This window comes from Gossypium hirsutum, chromosome D12 (genome assembly GCF_007990345.1).
Source record: "Gossypium hirsutum isolate 1008001.06 chromosome D12, Gossypium_hirsutum_v2.1, whole genome shotgun sequence".
In the NCBI taxonomy this organism is placed as follows: Eukaryota; Viridiplantae; Streptophyta; class Magnoliopsida; order Malvales; family Malvaceae; genus Gossypium; species Gossypium hirsutum.
In genome coordinates this window covers 50,084,157-50,097,373 of record NC_053448.1, presented here as the reverse complement: position 1 = coordinate 50,097,373, position 13,217 = coordinate 50,084,157, and the positions used below count along the sequence as shown (strand labels likewise).

General features: G+C 33.9%; 1 long non-coding RNA gene across 1 annotated transcript; it reads right to left on the bottom strand.

Moving 5' to 3' along the window:
• Positions 1–10,480: 10,480 nt before the first annotated feature.
• LOC107947599 (uncharacterized) lies at positions 10,481–12,362 on the bottom strand. The gene is made up of 3 exons (XR_001697188.2): positions 12,273–12,362; positions 11,719–11,799; positions 10,481–10,806 (listed from the first exon to the last, which is right to left on the bottom strand). It is a non-coding gene; the product is annotated as an uncharacterized lncRNA (long non-coding RNA).
• Between the last annotated feature and the right edge of the window lie 855 nt (positions 12,363–13,217).

Below are 13,217 nucleotides of genomic sequence, written 5' to 3'. Positions count from 1 at the left end.
GGCTTAATACCATTACATATATGAGATAACACATCACAAAAAAAAATAGACAAGTTACCACCTAATCTTGTACCTAACACCACTAAATTACATTGAAACTTGATAATATGACTTGCTCAAGTTGTATTGCTGAATTATCAGTCAATCAATCATCAAAGATACATCAAAATGTTTACCTACTTAGTTCAATTTGAACTAAATCACAAAAGGCTTAAAGGGTAACAAAATGCAACAAGCAAATTAGCAACTTCATTCTCCAACAGCTGCACACCACAGCTCGATTGCCTGCTGCCATTTCTTCCAGCATGGCCACCTTTGCATGTCGTGCATGGCCACCTTTGCATGGGAACTAAATTCAACACTCCTCCTTAGTTTCCATGCTAGTGACACCTAATTCCCTTCTGAATTTAACAAATTTGGACACATTGAGTGCCTTTGTAAAGATATCAGCAATTTGCACTTCTGAATTGCAATGAACCAGCTCGATTTCATGAGCTTGCTCCATCTCCCTTATGACATGTAGCTTGATGTTGAAGTGTTTTGTTCTACCATGGAAGACAGGATTCTTTGCAATTGCAACAGCAGATTTGTTGTCACAGTAGATCTCTGTTGCTCCTTCTTAGATTTGGTTTAGATCAGCTAAGATTTTTCTAAGCTATATGGCTTGATTCACAGCAGATGCAGCAGCAACATATTCAGCTTCTGCTGTTGACTGTGCCACCAGACTTTGCTTCTTAGAACTCCAGCAAAACATGCCTGATCCAAGGTTGAATGCATATCCAGATGTGCTTCTCATGTCATCACACGATCCAGCCCAGTCACTATCGACATATCCTACTAGCTTCATGTTTTCAACCCTTTTGAACATCACACCATGATTAATGGTGCCTTTGATGTACCTCAGCACCCTTTTTGCTGCTTGAAAGTGCAGATCTTTGCAGCAATTCATGTATCTGGATAGCACACTAACTGCAAACATGACATCGGGCCTTGTTGCAGTCAAATATAATAGACTGCCAATGAGACTCTTGTACATAGTCTCACAAACTGGATCACCACTTTCCTGTCTCGACAGCTTCATTCCAACAACCATTGGTGTGCTTGTTGGCTTGCAGTTCTTCATAGAGAACTTATTTAAAACTTTCATAGCAAAGGAACTCTGGCTGAGAAAGATTCCATTTGCTGTTTGTTTTACTTCCATTCCTAGGAAGTAGTTCATTCTCCCTAAATCAGACATTTCAAACATTTCCATCATTTTCTTCTTGAAATCATGCAGCATGTTCTTGTCTCCTCCAGTTACTAACAAATCATCAACATAGAGTGACAAGATAAGCTGAGTTTCAGCTTGATTTTTCTTCACATACAATGTTGGTTCACTGGCATTTCCTCTCAAATTCCAAACTGAGCAAGTAGGAATCAATTCGAGCATACCAGGCTCGAGGAGCCTGCTTCAGGCCATACAAGGCCTTTTTCAGCCTGTACACCATGTGTTCTTTGCCAGTGATCACAAATCCTTGAGGCTGCTCGATGTAGATCTCTTCTTCCAGGAAACCATTGAGAAATGCAGACTTAACATCAAGCTGATGAATGGTCCACTGATGTTGAGCAGCCAAGGCAACTATCATTCTGACTGTGTCAAGTCTGGCTACTGGTGCAAAAGTTTCAAAGTAGTCCAGACCATACCTTTGGCTAAATCCTTTGACAACAAGCCTGGCTTTCAGCTTGTTCAGACTGCCATCTGCATTCTGTTTTGCTCGATAGACCCATTTTACTCCAATGGTCTTCTTTCCAGCAGGTTTATCAACCAGCTCCCATGTCTGGTTCTTCTCAATCATGTTGATTTCATCAACCATAGCCAGTTTCCAACCTTCATCTGCCTCAGCCTCTTCAAAACTACTAGGTTCTGCTATAGCAACTTTTGCTCTTTCATAAATCTCATCTAGGGGCCTTGTGCCTCTTACAGGCACATCATCAACATCCATCTCAGGACCAAGCTGCTCGAGTTCAGCTTGATTAGGCACCAAGTCTTCTGAAGCAGCTTCTAGTTCACTCTTTTCCCAATTCCAGCAAGCCTTCTCATCAAAGATGACATATCTGCTCACTTGGACTTTGTTTGTCAAAGGATCCAGCACCCTGTAGCCCTTCTTAACTGAGCTATAGCCTACTAGAACACCTTCAAGTGTGCTAAGGAAGGCTTGAAACCAAACCAAGCCTCAAAAGGTGTCTTGGATGCAAGAGCTTTGGTAGGAAGCCTATTCTGAAGGTAGACAGCAGTGTTTACTGCCTCGGCCCACATGGTCTTGGGCAGTTTCTTCTCAAACAACAGGCACCTGGCCATATCCATCAAGCTTCTGTTTTTTCTTTTTGATACCCCATTCTGCTGAGGTGTGTAGACATTTGTAAGTTGGTGTTTGATACCAGCATCATTGCAAATGGCTTGGAACTGAGCTGAAGTGTACTCAGTGCCATTGTCTGACCTTATCGATTTCAGCTTGCAACCTGTTTCTGTTTCTACAGCAGTTTTAAACTTCACAAACACTTGAACTATCTCAGACTTGTTTTTTAAGAAAAAAATCCAGCAAAACCCTGTAAAATCATCAATAAAGAGGATGAAATACCTGGTTTTACTGAGTGATTCAGTCCTCATCGGGCCACATACATCAGAGTGCACCAGCTGTAATCTTTCAGCAGCTCTCCAAGCTGAATTTGTAGGAAATGGCAATCTTGCCTGTTTCCCCATCTGGCAAACTTCACACACATCATCATGCTCCACTGAGCTGGTGAAGTTCTCTGCCAAGCCTTCTTTGGCCATTCGAGCCATTGATCTGAAGTTGGCATGCTTGAGCCTTTGATGCCAAAGTTTGGAATCATCAACAGAAGCTGTGTATGCTGACTTTGAGTCATTTGGCCAGTGCACCTCAAAGCATTTATCAGTCATTGTGACTGTCATAAGGCTTGATCCACTTGGATCAGCAATGTGGCACTGTTTGTCCTTGAACACAACAGAATAGCCTTTCTCGAGTAATTGAGCTATGCTGAGAAGGTTTCTGTCAATCTCAGGCACCAAAAGCACATTTGGAATAATCTTGTTGCCTGTAGGAGTACATATCAGCACTTCTCCTCTTCCTTCAGCCCTTATGAACTGACCATTTCCAACCTTGACCTTGGTTTTGCAACTTCTATCCAAGGTTTTAAACAAGGAGGCATCTGGTGACATGTGGTTAGTGCAACTACTGTCCAGTAACCAGCCTTTTTAGCATTTCTTCTCAGCAGCTAAGCAAGAAACAGCAAAGACCTGCTCTTCTTGATCACTACTGTCCTCAACTACTCGAGCTTCAACCTTTTGTTGTTGAAATTGACTCTGCCTCGGCTTGGTTTTGTTTTTGCAAACCCTCTCAACATGGCCTTTCTTCTTGCAGTGTTGACATACTGCATCTGGCCTGAACCAGCATCTGTCTTCTGGATGACCTGGCCTCTTGCAATGTCTGCAGGGCTGGTCATTGCTCCTTGCAGCATCAGGCTTAGGCCTACTTTTCCAAGGCTTTTTGCCTCTTGGAGCATTGATGCTCGAGGCTTCTCTGGCCTTGGCATTGAATGCACCTTCCTGGTGATCTTCAGCTCTCCTAGCTCTTCTTTGTTCCTGAGCATAAAATGTGTTAATTAGCTCAGTCAAGGAGATGCTAGCTAGGTCTCTTGAGTCCTCTAGAGAGGATATCTTGGCCTCATATCTCTCAGGCAAAGTGGAGAGGACTTTCTCCACTATTCTTGCCTCATCAAAGTGCTCACCAAGGAGCCTTATACTGTTAACCACTGCCATGATTCTATCTGCATACTGCTTCACTGTTTATTCTTCCTTCATCTTTAAATTCTCGAAATCCCTTCTCAAATTCAACAGCTGTTGTTGCCTTGTCCTCTCAGTGCCTTGAAACTCCTCCTTAAGCTTGTCCCAGGCCTGTTTTGGAGTCTCACAGGCCATAATCCTTGTGAAAATCACGTCTGACACTGAGTTCTGGATGCAAGACATGGCCTTATGCCTCTTGGTTCTCTCATCAGCATGCTGCCTGATTTGAGCCACTGTTGGATTGGCTCTAAGTGGCTCTGGTTCAACATCTGAGTTGACCACCTCCCATAGATCAAAAGCCTGCAGGTAGGTTTTCATTTTGACCACCCATATGTGGTAGCCTTCTCCATTGAAGACTTGAGGTGCAGCTGGTGAAAAGCTTGATGAAGTCATAGATTTGTATAACAGATCCCTTAAGAAGTAAGCTCTAGATACCAATTGTTAGTGTTGGAGGTAGTAGCAAGCTGCTGAAGCTTTGCTTGGACAGCAAGCCTCGAGGCTTGGAGAAGAAACAATCAAGCAAGAAAAACAGAAAGAAGAATGCAAGTAGGAAAACAGAAAAGAAGAGAGATAATTTGAATGAAAAATGAGCTAATTTTCATTAACATTCAAAGAGGCTTAATACCATTACATATATGAGATAACACATCACAAAAAAAAAATAGACAAGTTACCACCTAATCTTGTACCTAACACCACTAAATTACATTGAAACTTGATAATATGACTTGCTCAAGTTGTATTGCTGAATTATCAGTCAATCAATCATCAAAGATACATCAAAATGTTTACCTACTTAGTTCAATTTGAACTAAATCACAAAAGGCTTAAAGGGTAACAAAATGCAACAAGCAAATTAGCAACTTCATTCTCCAACTGCTGCACACCACAGCTCGATTGCCTGCTGCCATTTCTTCCAGCATGGCCACCTTTGCATGTCGTGCATGGCCACCTTTGCATGGGAACTAAACTCAACAAGGACAAGTCCCTGCATGATCACAGTTACAGAATCTAGCTTTAATCTTCAATTTTACAGATGTCATGTAATGTCATGTCTGTGTCTGATGGCTTTGTTTTTATAATCAATGAACTTTCCTTTCAGATTGAGGGGAACAAAAAATCAGAAACTGAAAAACTTAGCAGAATATAGAATGCTAGAAAGAATCAACATCCATCGATAACCAAGATAGGCATCAATGCAGAGGGCGACACATATCTGCAACATGTTCCTTAGACCTTCTTGAAGATTGACGATTGCTGCTGCTTCTTTTAGGTTCAAATTCCAGAAATCAGTGAGGAAAGTCATAAGGTTGTTCAGCACATAAATCATCAAGCCCTTGCAGAAAACCAAACCTATATATATGGCCAAAACACTTTCTTAGGGGTCATTGAACTGAGATTATAATTAAGATTGCAAGAGATTACTTCACTATATAGCTAGTCTCATGCTTTATATGCAATACCTAAAATACATATAAGGATCAAGTGATAAATCCTGCTACACTACTAAAAAGATAGTAGAGTAAGGAAATGGTGAAATACCAAAGGTGAAAATAACCAGTTGCTCAGGCCATCTGAACCATATTCGTATTCGACTTAGGAGTCCCCTGAATATCCGTTTCCATGTTCTCATCTTTATATAACTTGAAATGTGCTCCCTTCCCTTACCTTCACTCATATGCAGAAATATATTTTTCTGCACAACACAAGCAAATAGCAATGAAGTTAAATTAAGAAACAAAAGAAGGAAAGTTTATTATCATTAATTGTAGGGTTTGAGTCAAGTGATACCTTGAAACAATATTTAGATTTATCATTAAAATGTGATGGTAGAACATAGTTTACAGTTAAATGTTGAACTAGGTACGAGGGAAATACGGAAATTTTTTTTTTAATACTGGAAAGAAGATAGTGAAGTTAATTGAGACCCTGATCATCCAATCTATCTATCCCTTTAACGTACGTTAAGCTCAAAACTAGAAAATCTTGGTGCAAGAGTTAACAAACTGGGCCTACCTTGTATGAAGCTTGGAGTTGTCAGAAGCAGAAGCAAAAACCGACTTGGAATGTTCCTGATTTATTGATAAGCGTTTTATATAAACTTTTGAGAACCACTTCCTTTGTTTGTTTCTAATAGTAGCGACGAAACTCTTAAGGAAAAAGACAGGAGGCTGCGAAAACAATAATTAAATACTTTTCAGGTTGACTCTGCATGTTTTTAATTATATATATATATTTTTCATCGCTATTAACCAGTTTCCACAACGCGGGTGGAAATTCTGGTGTGAAACAGAAGAAAGATGAGACAGAAATGAATTGATCACAGTCAACTTTTGCTTTTTTTCCTTTTTAGTCATCTTTTGATGCTAATTGACGAGTTGACTAATTATTATTCGTGTTATTGAAAATATTTAATGGTCTTCCCAAAACTTTAGATTAGCTCTTTTCTAACTCAAAGATTTGCTCATGGCACAAATCTTGTTAAACTTTCGGAGGGGCAAACATCGTCAGGGTGCACAATGTAATGTAGATGCAATGCTGAAAGCGAGGAGCATCCAATCATAATGCTAGCAAACTTCTCAGTTCAGACAGACTTTCTTGAACTCTTCCAAACCCCGAAGATTTGATGACTTATTCCCCTTTTCTTCGTAATAAAGAATAAATTTATTTAACCAGCTTGTGTACTCAACATGAAGTTTCCCGTAGTATTTTTTTTTTGTTTTTTTTTTGTGGGGGGTGGGGGGGTTGTTTCTTTTAGCCAAACTAGTATTTGAAATTCAGATTAAAGTTTATTTGGTGATTGGCTGATGATAGAATTGACAAAAATCAGCAAATTATGCAGTAAATGTCACCGTAAAAAAAAAAACAATCTCGCATAATATTTTTCACCGAATAAATAAATAAAATAAAATCTTAAATGTGTTTGCTTCACATAATATAAACTTATAATTTTTTTTAAAAATAATATCATAATATTATATTACTTTGCCATCCATTAAGATAATCTTTGATCACTTTCTGATGCCATTATTTGAATATAATTCGATATTGTCTCTTTGAAAATCTATGGCTTTAATTTTTCTTTTTTCTTTTTTGAATATGTTTAATTACCGAATGCTATTTATAAACATAAACTCAAATTTTAGTTGGTATATAACTCTAATGTTAGTTAAGTGATAATTAATATTGTTAGAGATCTACTCAAGCAATTATAATTATAATTATCATAAATTTTCTATATTTTACACTTAGAGTTTTCTTTAAGTAATAACTCTATTTTAAAATTAACGCAACTTTTTTAACTATAATTTTAAATTAAACTATAATTATTTTTAAAGTTAATTTAGTAATATGATGAAAAATAAAGCATATTCTTGTCAGTTCGAAAGTTTTTCAAATTCGTGCTTTTATATATAATGGCTTCTAATGTCACATTCATTGCATGTGATTTTGTGCATTTAATATTTAATTATTTTTTAAAAATTATATTTTTAATTACAGTAATTAGCATAAAATAATATTTATTGTTTGAATTACCGAATATAATTAAAATATATTAACTTTTTAATTCAAATATTATAATAAAAAGTTTTCAAATAATAATTAAAACATTTTTAACACATTCAACGTACAATATAATTTTATTTTATGTAGTTAATGCAAAGTAATATTATTTAAAATAATAACTAATTTACTAACTCTAATATTAATTAAGTGATAATTAAGATGCTTAGAATTGTATTTGAGTAATAACTCTATTTTACATATATGATTATAAATATCAAAATTTCTTTCTTTATAGTTTATGCTTAGAGTTCTCTAGAAATAATAAATTTATTTTTAAATTAGCATAGTTTATTTTAACTAATAATTGTAATTTAAATTCTAAATATTTTTAAATGTGTAATTATCACAATTTCTATTAAATTGTAATTATTTTTAAATGTAATTATCACAACTTTTATTTTATTTCAAAATGTTAACTAATACTTCTAAATTAAATATTATAATTATTTTTAAATACGAATTTGATAATATGGTAGAAAATAAAGGGCATTTTCATCAATTCAAAATTTTTTCTAAACTCGTGCTTTTATATAGATTATAGATTAGCCATGTATAATCGACCTGAGCCCAAATATTAGTAAGTTCGAGTTGGATCGAACATCTATTTTTAAACTCAAGTTTGACTCGAGATATAATTAAGCTAATTGAGTTTGAGTTTGATTAAGCTTGTACATCTTGACTCCATAACTAAGATAAAAGTTAATACCAACAAGTGGTTAGGTGCAATGGTAAGACACATTGCACTTGCAAGAGGAAAGCATAGATTCGAACCTTGGAGATGACTGTAACGACCCGATTTTCAGTAGTGTCGAAAAATACTTTTTTGGGACATCGTTTTCGTAAATCGAGTCTATAGATATTTAATAATAATATTTACGGAGTTAAAGTATAGATGAATTGAAATTTAGATAGTTAATTTAGCCTAAATTGTGGTTAATTAGGACCCATGGACAAAATTGTGAAGCACAATCGCTATAGATTTTTAATTAGTAAATGGCTTGGGGACTTTAATTGCAATTAATCAAAGGTTCAAAAAAACAATTATACCATGCTAAAGTGTGTGTTAGTGGACGGTATGATTATATGGACATTAACTTATGTAAATTAAGAATTGTATAATTAAAATATGATTAATTAAGTTAATTAACAGCTTAATCCTATTATATAAATGGATTTTCGATGGAAAGAGATATAAAACTCATCTTCTCCAATCGGTTCTAAGAAAAGAAGAAGTGTTTGACGTCATTACAAGGTTTTCAAGCTTTTTGGCCTTAATTTCAAGTAGTTCCCTAGCCTTTTTTCTTTTATTTTTATGGAAATTGAATCATGGGAGCTTGATTTAGCTAACTCATGTACTAATTTGTGAAACTGTTAAAGTTTTAGAAAGTTTTCATGGTTGAGAACTGAATGGTTAATGTGTTAAATTGTTAGAAATTAAGCTTAGTATATGAAAAAGACTAAATTGTAAAGCTTAATTGTTAGTTTTGTACATTAGTGACAAAATTAAATAAAATGTACAATTGTCATAAATAGAGAGTCCCTAATTAGGTTTTAATCTGAGACCCTAAATTAAAAGTTATGCTTGTCCCGATTTTACGGGCTAAATTGAATAATTTGCAAAATATGTGAAATTTGGTATTTGGTTCTAATTTGGTTGGAATTTGATAATGTGATATGTTCTATGATTATTCTTAGCTAATGACAACACTGAACTATCGAGAGGGAAAGGAAAAACGAAAATTATTGACGAGTGACGTGCGAAATCTCAGTTTGTACATTTACAATTTAAGCTTATATTAATTGATTACATCTGCATGTTAACTATATTTAGAAGTATTCAAGGTGAGTTATTAACGACAATATAAGTTCTGAATTGAGTTTGATTGTGATTACTGAAATAGAGGACTAAAATGTAAAATAACATGAAATGTTTGAATTGATACATATAGATACTATGAGATTGGTTGAGAATGTGTTGAATGTTATGAAGTATAGATGAAATGTTTATATAATTGAATTGTGAAAGTGAATATGTTTGATAATTGCAAATTGTACTAATTCGTAAATGAGTTGAAAATGATATCCTATTATATGTTTGGGTTGTGACGAATATAGTTGACATACCATAGGATTAAGTTTATATATGAGATTATGCGCCAGAATTCACTTTGTGTCAGTATGCGTATTGTGTGCCAGGATGTGTTTTCTACGCCAGTATGCATGTTACATGCCAATTACCCTAATTCAGTTTGTCCGATGATGCACTTCGATGTCAATTCGGTGTGTTGGTTGGATGATTCGAGTACTCGTTCGAGCCCGAGTCAAGTTAATAGGGGTAATAAATCATAAATTTAATTAAATGATGTGCATATGAATCATAAGGTATCATTGAGTTAAATATGTACATAAGTGGATAGAAATAAAAAGGAAATATGTTAATGATTATGAAAACAATTGGAAATCAAGCTTTGAAGGTCAAAACAAATGTGAATAAGTCAATAGACTCTAGAAAACGAATCAAAGTATGAGATTGGCACAAATCCTTGTAAGAATTATGAATGAATGTTATATAATTAGAATTGAACATATGTGGTACAATTTGGTTAAATTATTTTAGTAATTAATGTAATCATGTTGCATGCTTAGATTGATGATAAGAGGATAGTATTTAGTATATATTGATTAGATATCATTTGTATGTTGCATATACTTGAATTGTAAGTGTATCACTTAGTATTATTGTTCAGCGTATGGTTTGTCTTCTCCATACGCAGGTTCAGGTAATTCTCAGGGCCTTAGGACTTGAAGTCAGCATCTAGACTATTGTAACACCCCTATCCTGCAACCGTCACCGGAATAGGTAAGGGGCACTACAGGACCTTTAATTCAGTTCAGAACAGTAAAACATTGAATATTTACTAAATACCATCTCAAACATACCAAATTCAATGTCAATTTCATGTATCAATTTTATATCCAAACATATGTTCATATCTCATTTCAATACATTATAAAGCATACAAATCCTTGTTATACCAAATCAAAATCTTACCGAATTCACAAGTAAACACATACCAAAATGACATTTCATTTGGTCACACATATGTCTCATTTATGCCAAAATACCATTTATCAAATTCATCGCAAAATGAGCATAACACATAATGCTTCCATACCAAACCAAACATTTCCAACTCAAGCCATATCACATAGCTTAATCAAACCCCAAAATTCATACCACATTCACCAACATAAATGACCATATAATTCAACCCATAAACTAGCTTATACATGCCATATTTACATTATTTACAAAAGATCCAAAAGTACCGAATATCGTCTAGATAGTGTGATAGCTAATCTCCAACCTCGTCTGAAATCGAGCTAGCTTCCGAAATCTATAGGACATAAGAAAATGAATGAAGTAAGCATTAAGCTTAGTAAGTCGTATAATATAGAATTAAACTTACCAATTTAACGTTAAGCATTAAAGTAATTAAAATCAACTCATTTATCTACAAAGCCTATTCACATCGCCATTCACAAGTTAGTCATTTCACATCCATATATTCATCCATTCATAAAGATGAAACCAAACATATAACATTCTTTTAGCATCGAAATTCATTCCTCAATTCATATAAATCATATATCATAAAATCAATCCAAGGCATATAGCTAAATATATCATGTCGTCCCTATAATTCATATATTCATAAAACAAATAATCCACGTAAATCATATATTTCATGTAACTTATAAATCGTGTAAATCATATAACCTTTATATCAATTCGTTCCTATTCGTATAACCTGTAATTCATCAGTAATAACATAAATTTATCCGTATCAACAGTAACTTGTACATATCAACAGTAATTTATTCATATAATTACATAGTTTATTCATATGATCAGTAACAGTAATTATGTCTGTTGAACCTTTTTGAATGTCGAAGGATACACAGGTGGTACACTATAAGTGTATTTATCAAAAATCTGTCAATTCATTATCATTTCCGCTCTTTCGAGCCATGATCGGTAAGCTCATTCCGAGTTGATAAACGATAAGCTCTATCGAGCTAAAACGGTAAGCTCATAAGAGTTGATATATCACTTGTATCCTAGTGACATGTCACTTGTATCCTACGATTTTCTCTAAGTTCAAAAGGGGCTCGGTATTACTCAATATTTTCCTCAATCAAGCTTTTGGATTTTAATATCATACATTTTAAACAATTATAATTCTATTTCAAATCAAATACAAGTAAATTCACATAATTAAAGTTTGATTCTATTGATACGAACTTACCTCGTATTTGCTCGGATACTTTCGTCTACCCGTCTAACTTTTGTTTCTCCCGATCAAGTTCCGGTATTTGTTTATCTTGATCTATATAAATTCAAATTTAACCCATTTATTTACCAAATCATTCAATTCAATCCATATACATATATTTTGGCCTTTTTACAAAATAGCCCTCATATTTTCACATTTTGACACTTTAGTCCCTAATTTACAAATACACAAAATATACAAAATTTCTTTATACATATACTGTGACGAATACTATATAGCTTCTAATCAGCCCATATTTTCATTTATTTCTCATTTCTAACCACAATATTTCTATCTTTTTTTTTAAATCCCTAATGCTCATTTTTGTCAAAAATCACTTTACAAAACATTTAAATCTATCAACAAATAATCATTTTTCATTATCAAACATTCAAAAGCTCAAGTATTCATCAATGAAACTTCACAAAATCATTAATAACTTTTAAAATTAAAGCATGGGCTAGCTAGAATACAAAGCAACGATCTCAAAAACGTAAAAATCATCAAAAACCGAGCAAATAACATACCTTAATCAAGCCACACAAGTGCCGAATGGTTTAAGCATTTAAAACCCTATTCTTTTCTTTAGTTTCGGTTCAAAAAGATGAGAAAATAATGAACCATTTTGTTATGTTTTATTATAATTAACTTAATTATATAATTACCATTTTAACCTTAATGAAATAAATGCATAGTTCACATATTATAAGGTCATTTATGACCAGAACCACTATCATTGGTCCAATAACATATTAAGGACCTCATATTTAACTTATCATAGCAAATAAATACTCTTAACTGATAGCATGCTACTTTTACATTTTACGCGATTAAGTCCTTTTTATCAAATTAAGCATTTAAACGGTAAAATTTCTTAACGAAATTTTTTATACTATCATTCTATTATGCTGTAAAACTTATTAAAATAGTAAAATAAATATCTTTAATCGGTTAAGTGGTCCCGAACCACTATTCCGATCAGACTCAAAAACTGACTGTTACAACTATCGTTTTCAACCCAACAAAATTTTTATTAAGTGGTTCATTTTGATCTTTTGGCATGTACCTACAAACTTTTAACTAAATGTCTCAAATGTCTAAGTTGAATATGACATGATATTTTGCCTAGGATTTGAAATGGTGTTTGGATGTGTTCAATTAGTTAATTTGGTGTCTTATGATATATGGTTATGAAACTAAATGAATGTTTGGTTAGTTTAGAGTATGTATGGTTGAATTTGGTTTGGATGGTTTAGCATTTTATCACTTGGAGTTATTGATAAGTTGTAAATAGGTTGCCTGGAGAATGTATAAATAAAAATATAGGTCTTTAAATTTGAGCAGGTTAAATTTTGTTGGTAACAGATTGTCACGCCATGACGACGAACTCTTGACATCGTGACGATGAATCCCTACCGTCGTGATGAGGAACGAAGCAAAATACTCGCAGTGACGTTGTTGCTTCAAAGTTA